The following is a 13,250-nucleotide window of genomic DNA, read 5'->3' as shown; positions in this document are numbered from 1 at the left end:
ACCATGCGCATGTGCGTAGTTCTTGTGTACGTATAAATTGACCTGCTTACTTCAAATAAAATTTAGTTGTAAGATCAGCGCCTTTGTGTGTGTTCCCTTTTTTCTTCGTCCTTGTTGCTTAATGCTGTTTTAACATTATGGAGCATTTCCAACTCGCCCAATCAGCCGTTCTTCTAGGACCACTGCGTGGTAATGTGAGCAGAGGTTGGTTATGTTGTTCGTACTTGACATTTGAACACGGCGCGCATTTTCTGCGATCTTACAGGCTTTGCTTATGTCTTAGGTATTTATTACTAGGTGGACCAACAACAGATGCACAAAAATGCCACAGTGTTCATTTTTCTTATCAGTTATAGACAGTGGCACCTTTTCAAACGCCTAACTACTGTCCTACTGCCTGAAAAAGGTTTTTTTTTGTTAAAAATTATGTTTCCATCTTTTTTTAAGGTTCATGCATTTATCACGACGAAAATATCACAAATGGACATGAAATGATGCTGAGTTCACCTTGCGAAAAATTGAAATGTAATGGTGACAATAAAAATGTAACAGTTACAGGGTAAGTGAAACATAAGATAATTACATTTTGAAATTTTTGTTCACTTAGGTAACGCTACAGGGCTGGAGCACCGCATGTAACAACGCACAGAAAAAGAAAACGGCATAAATCATATCGCCTTTTTGAACGACACATTCTGTCTTTCAAATGCGTTCTGCGCAGTTACTTTGTAACTTTTTGTTATGGTTCTTGCCAATAGTACGCCCTTTTAGAACGTTGAAGCAATTGCATACTCTGGTCGATGACTGCGCAATTTAATGGAGATGCGTTCGTGTGTGCGCGTGTGAGTGGTTTGGTTTATGGGGGCTTAACATCCCAAAGCGACAAAGACTATGAGGAACGCTGTAGCGGAGGCCTCCGGAAATTACGACCGCCTGAGTTCTTTAACGTGCACTGACATCGCACGGGCCTCTAGCATTTCGCCTCCATCGAAATTCAACCGCCGCGACCGGGATCGAACCCACGTCTTTAGAGACAGCAGCCGAGCGCCATAGCCACTGAGCCACAGCGGCGGCGCTTGTGTGTGTGTGTGTGTTTGCATGTGTGGGTTGGTGAGTGCGTGCGTTCATGCGCTGCAAACGCATATTAGTGAGCCTCTATACGCCTCCCAATTTTCGATGGTCCAGCTGTATGGGTAAATGCCGTTTGTGCCTTTAAATAAAAATAAATACAGCCCCAGGATGTGGACAAGGCTTAGCAACAACTTGATATCTCAAGCCATTGACCTTTGGGCTCGCAGTATACTTTCGCTTTAAAAACTTTGCCTGAGAAATTGCTTGTAAGCGTTGCGAGACGGACAAAGGGCATCTCGGTGGGTGAGAAGATGCCGAGCGTTTAGAAATGTAAGGCCCTTCGGTGGAGGCAACTGCTACTTTGGCCCCAGATTCCTGCAGACGGCAGCTCCGCCTTGACCCTGGCAGGGGAAATCTGCAGTCACCCTTGTCCTGTCCTCGCTTTCATCTTTCACTTTCCTATCTTCTTTGTTACAATGGTCCTGTCTGCTCCTCCCTTCCAGGAATTTTCTTTTTTTCCTAGAGGCAAGGGTGAACCTTTTGTGCCGAACTGCCCTGTGTTACTCCATATTGGGAATGGTTGGTTTGTACGGCTGGTGTAATCAGGGCTTCGTTACATATGCCTGTGGCGTCTCCTCGTTGGGCGCCATATTGGGTGGCTGGCAGCGTAACTGAAAAACATACATAATTTGTGGCTCTCCTCTTTCATCAAATTATCCCCCTCTAAAGAGAGGGCGGACCTATGTGATAAAACATTTGTACAGGAAACAATCGAAGTCTTTGCGAAATATCACGTAAACCATATCATTGATCTTAAAAAATAGCGAGAAAATTACCCTCATTCATAGTTTCGAATTGTCTTAAAGAAGCATTGGGCGAGGTTACAAGGCAGCCAGACATTTTGGCATTTGGGGACATTAGTGTTTCCGTCACACTCCACGGGTCAATAAACGTGGTCTGCGCTGTGACCTCTGAAATCGATTTTCTAGATCTCACTGAAAAGAAATTGCTGTACGGCCTAACCTATTTAAATGTCAACAAAGTCGGACGCATTAAAATAAGAAAGGAAAAGAAAAAACCCAAACTTATCACCTCGTACTGAATTTCAGTCGTTGAGCTCTCCCCGACTCCATTGAAGTGGGGTACACAAAGCTTGCAGTGAAACCGTGCATTCCCAACCCAAGGCGTTGCTTCAGCTGCCAAAGATTTCGCCATGGTCCCTAGAGTTGCCGAGGCCGCAAAAGATGCGTGAAATGCTCTTCAAAAGAACACGCATCTGAATATTTCGAAACAGCAATCCGCTGTGCTAACTTTGCAGGCGAGCGGGGACACGAAAAAACAGGACACGTAAAAACAGCATGCTTCGAAACAGCGCAAGAAAACAGCGCAGCGATAAAACAGCATGAGGAAAAACGGCACAGTGACAAAGCAGCGCCGGGAAGGGCAGCCCGCGTCAAAACAGCACGTTGGACAAAACGTCATAGCTACAAAACAGCGCAGCGAAAAAAAAAGACTTCTACGACAGAAGACGCGCAGGGCAAAAACAGCACGGCAGCAAAACAGCAGATCGGTGTAAGGTGCAGGAGTGTTGGAGGGGTGAACTATCGTAGCCATAACCGCAAACGATAAATCACAATAAATTCGGCAGCGACCTTTGGAGTCAGCGAGTGCTCGTTTAACTGGTTCATTAAAAAAACAGGGCTGGCTCATTCAATGAGAAGCGGCATTGCTTGAACGCTGCATATGGCAGAACTAGTCGCGAACAGCCCTTACTTACTTCAATGGCCTAGTTTCTTACTGTATTATGTAAGAAGAATCTGGGCAAATAGATAAAATGTCCCGGACTTCTGATCTCCGGTCTAATGCCCGGGGTAGTTATCTTGACTTATTTGCATTATTTTTGTTATTCTTTTTTTTTTGTTCCACCCTCTCTATCTTTAAGCTCGATTGGGCAATCAACATTCTGTGAAAGCAAATTCAATGCGTTCATTCTACATCTCTGCTTCAATAGACTCCCACCTTTGTTTGTTTGCTTTTCTTCTGGTTCGTGAACAAAAATCCAAATTTAGCTCAAGTTGATCGTATAATAAGTCCGCTTTCAAGCGAACAAAGTAGCTTTGTTCAAATGATGCGAAAATTGATGTTTCCAGATTATTGTCTTCGAGGTGAAAGAGGGATTCAATATAAAATTACAATCAACAAATGCATGTTGATGTATGAATATTACCGTAAGCTGTGTAACCCATTTCGGAAATTAAAGTAGCCGCCGGACAGCCTCAGACAAACCACTGTGCAACTTCCTTGTTAAGTACCAAACAAACCTAAAAATAGCAGCTGAAGGAATGCTGCCATCGTTAATAGTAAGCATCACTTACTGGACATTTTCAGTGTATGAAGGAATTGTAGCTCGCTCCAAAGTTGCTGAAGATTCAATGTCGACAGCGTAAGTTTCAAAGAATAAGAAGATTTGGTACACCCAGACCCCTACGTCGGGCGTATTTGCGAGAATTCAGCACCATGAAGGTCAACCCGCCGAATCGATGCCCCAAGAAAACTTCTATAGCGTTATTCTTACCATTAATCGCCATAAAAAGGTCGATATTTGAGATCGCGGATGTTACCCTAGCCTGTTCCTTATTCAGTTCGTGAAATGATCAGCCGCTTACTCTAAAGGTAGCTGCCGGATGTGTTGTGATCATAGTGCTAATTGTTATCGCAGCGCGTGAAGTGCAATTTGTAACAAAATTAGAGGCTGCAGCAGCCATACTGCTTTCATATAAAACTCTTAGAGTGTGCTCCGTATAGCGCAATTCCAACGTTAGAGTAAAGATGATTGATTTAGGGAACCTTTTAGAGCAACTACCAGAGCGTTATCTTCTAGTTGACAATTTTAATGCACGTTATTTTTTCTCGGGAAGCGAGAAAACAGATAACAGAGATCAAGTTATAACCGATTTTATTCCGAGCATCAAATATTTCTTCCTTGAACTCTTTGAAACATTATACCACTCCCCAACCTCAGTGAAAATGTGCAGTTTAGATTTGTTTTTTAGTTCACTGTCTGTCTGTAGTGATTTTAAGTGGGATGTTATCTACAACCCATATATCAGCGATCATCTCCGTTTGCACGCCCACGACGTCGGAAGCTGTATTTAGCCGATTTCCAACTTTTCGGACTTAAAGCTAGTTGAGAAAAAACTGCTTTAGATAATCTTAACATCAGTGAGATAAATGAAAAGTTCTTAAATTGCATTAAAGCTGCCTCAGGCTTAGCTGTTCCTCTGTCCTCTAGATTAGGACGACAAGGCCATGAAGTGCAGTGCAAACAAGAAAAAGGAAGCAAAAAACTACCAAATAAAGCTTGAGTTGTATGTCGATAACAGCGGACACAGGGGAAACTCGTAAATCTTTAAACGCAAGAGCTTAAGCACGGTAGATCCGTCGCAGAGCTCAGAAAGAATCATGGCACTGTTACATCTTATTTAAAAAGAGCCACATCACACAGAAAAAAAATGTGGGAGCTGGCTAAAACAATAATTGCAGCTTCTTGACAGCCACAATTCCTCTTTTGATAACAGCCGGTACAAAAAACTAGTATAGGGTGCAGTTTCGAGTTCGTCACACTACAGAATTTTAAAATGCAATAACATAGCCGAGGAACAAAGGATCCCAACTAGCTGAACCACAAACGAACATTAAAGTAGTCTCATCACTCTCCCACAAGTAAGGTACTGTCTGCAGGAAAACTATCTGTTCCGGAGCCTGAAGAAATACACTACTCAATGCTGAGCCATCATTCCCAGCCTACTGCACAGAGACGTTTATATTTTATACAAAAAAATTGATACTAGGAAGAGTATCTAAGTAGTAGAAAAAAGTTATTATAGTACCGCTTTCTAAACCTAAAAAGCCACCAATCTGCCCTACAAATTAAAGACTGATTGCCCTTACCAGTTTCCTGGCCAAATACTTTCAAAGTGTCCTCAATATAAGCTTGGCTTTTGCCACGGAATCACGTGAAATTCTTACCATCATTCAATGTGGTTTTACAAAAGCCTGCTCAATAACTGACAATCTATTTCGCTTTTAAACTACTGTCCTTGAAGCTTCTATACAGAAGAAGGCTGCCTAGCTGTCTTTTTCGACACGCAGAAGGCATACGACAAAACGTGCAGGTATGGGATTTTTGGCAACCTTGCAGAACTTTGACTTCTTGGCAGGATGTTAAACTGCCTAAATAACTTTTTTGTCCAACTGTTCATTTCAAATACGCCATTTCAACTACTGCCTCTGTAATGCGAATGCCCTGAGGGTAAAATAAATGAAATGAAAATAAACACCCTTTCTAAGAACGTTCTTCATGAGAACGGGATACATCAGGGGTGTATTTCAACCACAACTTTTTTCTTGTGAAGATGAATAAAGCAAAATAAGGTAAAGCAAAATATCCCAAGGTAGATTAATGTATTAAATCTATATCGACGACCTCAGAAAGCCTGCACTCTTCCACTTAACAACATGCAGGAGACAAATAAAGTTGATAACAAACTGCAGACATGGGCAGGCAAAATGGATTCCAGTTCTCCACACAGAAAACAGTGAGTGTTCTGTTCTCACTAAAACGAGGCTTAGAACCCATCGCCACCTTGCATGTAAACAAAGCCGAAAAACCTATAAAAATTGAAAAAAAAACTTTCTAAGCAATATTTTTGACAAAAAACTCACATTTCGACCTCACAGTACTGCTATCAAAAAGAAGAGCCTCCCTTCCATCCTTGAACATACCTAAAGTAGACTCGCGAAAACACTGGGGTTCCGATAGGACATGTCTTTCACAAATTCACTGGTATATAGTACGCTATAGCTTATAATGTGGATGTATCTTTTATAGGTCAGCGAGATCATCGCTCTTGAAACGACTGGATTCAGTAAATAATTTACGCTTGTGTCTTTCAATTCGTGCGTACAGTGTCACCAAGAAATTTTCTTTGTGTAGAAAGCAATGCACCATCACTTACACAAAGAAGAGCCATGCTCACATGCTCGTGGAATATAAAACTCTATTCGCTGCCGGAACGTCTATGTTACTTCACAAAGTGCCCATATAGAGCTCCCTTTAACAGCAAACGGCAAGCTACCCGCCCACTGCGCTTGCGATATGAAGAGATGTGCCAGAATATTGGCGTACTAAACACATTCCCAGGTCCCTGGTATTACGCAAAGGCGAGATGCACTGCCTCCATGGCACAATATTGCTGCAATCCTCGATTTTACTCTTCCACAGTTCGCAAAAAGACGCTGCTTCTTTAATTTCTGACACGCATCGCAACAAGACTTACCTGGAATTATTGTACCGTTGTGTGAACATTTCTCTTCATCCGACGTTATAGCAGGCTGTTTTAAGGTTTTCTCCACAATTGTGTCTCAGTTTCAAAGTGAATGGGCCCGAAAGTGGCGGTGATTCTGTTCAACGTCAACAGGCAAGCACACTTGGTGTTGTCGACGTCGACCAGCGATTTCTCTTGGCGGGCACGAAATTTCCCACTTAGCAGTGCTGCAGTTTTACGCACATCTGCAGTCTGTATTCCCGAGAGCCTGTTGTCACTGCAACATCAGAACTAATATACTTCACAAAACAAGTTGAAGGAGTGACACTCAAAACTGGCTTTATAAAGTATAAGCTCTATTGAAAATTCCTTCCACAGCCAATCCTCCGATGTTTCCGCTTGAGACACGTAACTCTACACCGCAATCAGGTGACCACTCCGTCTGATCAGGGGATGCCTCCCTAGGGATTTGATAATTATTACGCGACACACGAAGCGTGGTCCGAATACGGCAACAAACTCTTCAAAGTGCCTCTCCGCCGGCGAGTGAACGCGTATGGCAGGCAATAATTTCTTTTCAGTATTTGAGCCTAGGTAGTTTTACAATATATGGATGCCTGTACTTACCGTCAAGCAACGGGTAAAGAAAGGGGAGAAATGCGGAGAGGGTTCAAACTGCTGAAAATGGTTACGCTTGCTCTCGGTGCCTGCGGCTGAGGCTGAGCTGAGCCCCAAGAAACGCGAGCTAACACGCCGATATCTGGGACCTCGTGGTCCAATTAGGGCAGATGCAAAACGCACCCATTCCTGCGCGATGTTTTTACATTCAAAAGAACCCTTTGGGATCCACTTGCCAGAGCCAACACTGCGCTGCCGCTTCACTTTTTCCCTCTTCAATCGCTCCGTCTTCTCACATTTCTCGATGCGGTTGAGTTGTTCACCGAGACTGAAAATTTATTGCGCCTTTTACTTTCGTCAAGTTTCACGAATTATGAAGCATAGTATAGGCGTCATCATTCGCTCATTTCTTATTTTAGGCAAACAATTACACATTTGAATGTACACCAAAATAACAAATGGTACAGGCGGGGCATTACGGTAATAGTTTTTACTGCCTAGGAAGCGCTCTCAGAATGCTCAGACTCCATTAATTTAATCTTAACTTTGTTTCAAAAAGCATCATGTTTTGGGCATTAAAGGAAGAAAGTGAACAAGGCAGTTTGACAACTCTCTTATTTCCCGCATTCATTGGGCGGGCGGTACCGGTGATAAAAGAAGCGAAAGAGCACTTTTACGTCGAGGCTTTATACCCGTGGAATTATACAGCGTCTTTTCCAGGTAAAACATTAAATAACACGTGCTCTTACTGTATCCAAACATATATCACTAATAGGAAAGCAAAAAGCACAAATAATCAAGTGTATCAAGCACTTCGAGGATAGATAGAGAAGAAACAGATCTTTTCGTTACACCAAACGTGTTCAAAGTGAAAGGCAGTATTTACCTGGTTTGCCAAAAGTAAACGAGGAAAAGATTTTTCTTCTCAATCGTATAACGGTGTCTTGACGGCACCCTTAAAGACCGTATCGTGCCAAACCGTGAGGTCAAGCGTTCGCCTTACTTTACACAGAGCTTGAGGACTGCCATAAGTGCTTCGCTACGCGGCCAAGAAACAAACCACCTTGCCCGCTAACGTTTGGCAAAAACAGTGAATTCGGACGTAAATGAAACGAAAACACGAATAAACCGTGCTTCGCTGCTTTGCTGCGATATATTGCTTTACAAAATGTTCCCGAAAATGTACAAATACGATGGAAAGGAACCCGAATAATTCGGCGCCTACGCGCTCCGTTGTTCGAATTTATTAGATCGTGCTTTTACCTTGAAGATAAAAATTACGTTAGAGTCATCCTGGAATGAACTACGGACGAAACTATCATTTCATGCTACGATCCATGTAAAAGCGTGATGAAAAAGAAATTGCGAATAGCGGAGCGCCTATAGGCTCCGCTCTGTTCGCGTTTCTTTAAATTGCCACTCTACATTGATAAAACAATTACTCTGATAATTGAATCAGGCAGTTGTACACTGCAGCTGAAAGTAGACAGACAAAATATTTCCTTTTGGTTTGGTTTATGGGTGTTTAACGTCGCAAAGGGACTCAGGCTATGAGAGACGCCGTAGTGAAGGGCTCCGGAAATTTCGAACACCTGGAGTTCTTTAACGTGCACTGAGATCGCACAGTACATGGGCCTGCAGAATTTCGCCTCCACCGAAGTTCGACCACCGCGGCAGGGATCGAACCCGCGTAACCACTCAGCCACCGCATCAGCAAATATTTCCTTTGTTCACAACAGCTGTTCGGATTTTACGGCCGTACTACACATAAGTGCCTAGAAGCCATAGTATTGTCACGAAAGACTGGCCGACAGTTATCCGTAGCCAGCATGCGTGAGACACTTCAACGTTGTCCCCTTCATGCGCCACTGAGAACACCAGGTGGCATTACTACCCCCCCCCCCCCCCCCGCGAAAAAAAATAAAAGCCGGGCTGGAGCATGAGCAATTGAATCGAAACAAGAACATTCGCACACAAACAAAATGAATAGGAAGGCGGGCGAAGGTGTCCGACTAGGCGAAAGCAGAGCGCACTGCATATTACGGCGTGAATAACGGCTTCATGCGGACTACATGCACGACAAAAGAGCTGAATGGGCGACGCTGAGGCTGCACAGTCCCGCCTGGAAGAACTTCGTAGGTCACTTCTGTGACACAGCACAAAATCTGTGAGGTCCAAAGTAACGGCGCATCGGTTTTTCAGACAAGTCTCGGTGGTGTACCGGGGTCCAGTCCCAAACTTGACCACCGGGATGATATGTGACGTGCCGATGACGGAGGTTGTAGCGGCGCGCATTCATACCCTGCTGTCGCTGAATGGGAATACGGGCGAACGGATGCGCTTCCTAGGTGCGCTAGGCGAACTGCTCGGAGTCGTGCGTGAACGGGTGATCATCAGTGCAGCATGGAAGCACGACATCCACCGCGTCTGAAGGTCACGCCCGTAGACCAGGCGAAATAGTGTAAAGCCGCTGGTCTCTAGGGTGGCCGTGTTGTAGGCGCATGTAACTTAAGGGAGAATCTCATCCCAGGTTTTGTGTCGCGAGTCTATGTACATAGCTATCTTGTCGGAGATCGTTGTATTCAGTCTCTCTGTTAGCCCGTTCGTCTGTGGGTGCTATGCAGTTGTTTTGCGATGGCTCGTGTGACTGAGTTCAAACACGCCGTGCTTGAGCTCGGCCGTGAACGCCGTGCCTCGACCAGTGACTTCTTGGGATGGTGCGCCGCCACGCAACACGATTTGCCGCATAAAAAACAGCGATTTCAGATGACGAGAAACGCTGCACCGCCTTAATTTTCGGATACCTTGTTAAATAGTCGGTCGTGACTAAAATTCAATTGTGAGCGGCCGATGACACAGGAAATGAGCCCAAAAGGTCCAAGCCAATTTTGTCAAATGGCGTCCAAGGCAGTTCAATAGGTTGAAGCAAACCCGCGGGCTTGAGACGCGGCTCTTTACGACTTTGCCACTCGGGGCAGCCTGTGACGTAACGTTGGACGGGATCAGAAAATTTGGGCCGATACTACGCCTGGCACAGGTGAGGAAGTCTTAATCCAAAGCCGAATTGGCCAGAGGCGGGCTCATCGTAAAAAGCAAAAAGGATATTGGCGCGGAGGTCTGCCGGCACGACGAGGAGGTGCACTCGATTAACACTAATAGAGTTTTTCTTGAATCAAATGTGGTTCCGGAATGTAGGCACTTTCCTAGAGAACTGTCGAGTTACGCAAGCAGCTCGGCCTTACAGGTAATCAATGACAGGTCGCTGGTCCGGGTCAGCTCGCTGTGGGTTCTTTAAGTCTAAGTCACTGACAACTCCAAAAAACCACTCCCGTGCGTCATGCTCTCAGTGGCTAACCCGACGGATGCGCGCGAAAGTGCATCAGCGTCTTAGTGCACCTCGCCAGATTTATAGACAATGGCGTAGTCAAATTCTTGGAGACGGAGGCTCCATCGGGCTGGCCGGCCCGACGAGTGGCGAAGATTGACCAGCCAGAACAAGGAATCGTGGTCGGTAACCACTTTGAACGGGCGATCGTAGAAGTAAGGCCGAAATTTCATATTTGGCCATTGCCACTGCTAGCCGACACCCCTGTGCACCATGCTAGCCGGACAAACCAAGGCCTCCTCCCGAGCACAGGGCCCTTGGAGTTTAACCATTATCTCCACCGAAATATGTCACGGAAGGCAGGGTGAAAGTTCTCATACAGACAGTATTCCGGAGCAGCAAGTGCGAGACACTTCAACGTTGTTTCCTTCATGCGCCATCTGAGATCATCAGGTGGCAATTTGCGTGCTACGGGCACGTACTAATTAATATTCATGAAGCAGTGCTGTGCAGAAAGTATAATTTTCTTGTAACTCGACAGCTTCAGGGAGTAAAGGGACACTTTGTGGTGTCTTAAATCTTGAGTTTTGGAATGAGCACTCGTTTATCTAATTACCTTTTACGATTTGGAGCGGCGAGAACAGTGGTTGTGAAGGAGTTAATTAAAAAGGAGTGGCTACAGCTTGTATGAATCTCTCTCTAGCATGAAAAGGTTTTAGGAATTATCTGAATGGTAAAACATCATACTAGATTACAATACTTAAATACGGTTAAAACAGCGCGCGATAGCTTAGTAACTTCTACTAAGAGATGGGCCAGCACTTAATAAAGAGCATCAGGACGACTTTTCAAAAGCTGCTCTATTAGCAGCGTTCTTGCGAAACTGGGGTAGATCCTGCATAATAGGAAAAAGCGGAAAAGCTAAAAACTTTCATGCGCCGAATATTCAGCTTTTTGTCGCACGAGATTGTCGAGTGGTGGACCATTTGCACTTCATTTTTGTACGTTCTCATTAATAACACGGTAATCAGTCATTGCGTCCCAATGAGTATAAAGCAGCTCTGACGCCTTATGTGTTCACTAGAAGTGTCTGAATTTTATTTCTTGGCTCACTCCCCCTTTTCTCACCCACACACCTTCGTACCTTTGGAGGGCGGCCCCTCTTATAGATGCAACAGCTTATATATTGCGAATGTGGGGCTGATATTTCATCGCTAAGGAAAGAGAAAAAATCCTGCTAATTCTTCGCTTACGATCACGATTTCAGGTGTCCACCACCATCATGGTACGCTAAATTCGTATCCAAATTTGGAAAAAAAGATTCACCATGGCCTTTCTGTTGCCCACCGGTGGAAGGCAAGTGAACTCAAGAGGCGTCAACAGCGCGAGAAAATAGAAAATAAACATTTCTGCGGAAAATCGCAGCTTTAACAAAGTCGTAAGCTACATATTACTAAATTCGCATCTCACCATCATCATCGTTATAATTATCATCCTCTGTCAACATAACAGGCTTGTGGGCGCAAGACGCGGCCCCTCGTTTATGGCTCATGGGTTTAGACTCGATTAGTGGTGGTGGCCAGCGAACAACACGTCGGCTCTGCCCGAGTCCTTAAAATTTTTCACCCTGCGCATGTCGCGGACCTCCTCTTCTTTTTGAAGCGCCAGGCCATGTGGTCGCGCTATAGAGTCCCCCGCCCAGACAATATGCAGAAAAAACGATACAAAGGAAGGAAACCCTGACTGGAAGCTAAATACAAAGGATTAGAAAACAGGGAAGAGGTAACAAGAAGCTATACACGTGCGTACAGGTGTAGGCCGTACTCAGGCCGTAGTCCCATGGGCAACCAGGTTCGAGTGAAAAAGTCTGCCCCGGTGGTCGCGGCTGAGTAGAAGGCATCGGCTGAGTAGGCGGGAAGACTGAAGAGCGGGGTGTGGAACCGTGAGTCCAAGCTATGCTGCAGCCAAAGTCGGCTGTGAAACTGTCCTGACGCTGCACTAGCAAAAAGAATATTAGGTGTTTGTGCCGGCGCTTTTGTCGGTATTGTGGTATGAAGGGACTGCGTCGCATACTGGGGAGGTAATCGTACAAAGGCTGGAGGGAATGGTGCAGGGTATACATGTAGCGATACGTGGGTGTCGCCGGCAAATGTGACGTTGATGATGCATAGTCGTAGGCAGTCTTCTTGCTGTGAACTTCAGTGGACTAGTGCTAATAGCCCGGCAACGAGCCCATGGCATTGAGGCAACGACGCGGTGAGCAGTGCGCGATGCTGCGCGTGGAGAAACTGCGGATGGTGCCGTGGAAGGAAATGCGTATATAACGAACAGAATATGTAGACGAACATGTATAGGAGTGTCTGATGTGGCGGTCCTCAGCTTGCTGTCGGCACCATACGGGCGATTGATGACGTGAGCCTACTTCTCATGCCAACGCTGGTATTTTCTGCATATAGCATCTACTAGTACACACACGTGCATGCACACGCCGCCGGCCTCTCTCCTGATATAATTTATAATGCTCTTTCAATTAATACTTTACGTTCTTTAAACGTGCTGTCTGTTACGACGAAAATATATTGGAGTGATCACACAGTGCTGTTTCTCAAGCTTTTTGGCTTATTAAACAATGATATTCCACAACACAGTATGCGACAGCATCCGTATTATCCACCCGCTAGCGACGGTGACGAATTGCCAATGTCTGTGCTGGAAGTTAACTCACGCTGAGCGCAGAACGATGATAATATTTTGCCTTATTGGGGAAGAAACTAACATCACGTCAATGTTTCCGCATGCAAAAGGTTTGCAGCAGAGTGGAGCGAGACGCGTTATCTCGGGTTTGGTTCCGCGGTATGCAGCCCTTACACCGGCGATTGTTTGCCGCAACGGTGTGGTGACCGGCGCGA

General features: G+C 45.1%; 1 long non-coding RNA gene across 1 annotated transcript; it reads left to right on the top strand.

Moving 5' to 3' along the window:
• The first annotated feature begins 454 nt into the window (after positions 1–454).
• Positions 455–11,776, top strand: LOC144100604 (uncharacterized). The gene is made up of 2 exons (XR_013307754.1): positions 455–559; positions 11,609–11,776. It is a non-coding gene; the product is annotated as an uncharacterized LOC144100604 (long non-coding RNA).
• Positions 11,777–13,250: the final 1,474 nt, after the last annotated feature.

This window comes from Amblyomma americanum, chromosome 8, assembly GCF_052857255.1.
Source record: "Amblyomma americanum isolate KBUSLIRL-KWMA chromosome 8, ASM5285725v1, whole genome shotgun sequence".
Classification (NCBI taxonomy): domain Eukaryota; kingdom Metazoa; phylum Arthropoda; class Arachnida; order Ixodida; family Ixodidae; genus Amblyomma; species Amblyomma americanum.
The sequence above is the reverse complement of the archived record's forward strand: the minus strand, read 5'-3'. Positions and strand labels throughout refer to the sequence as shown.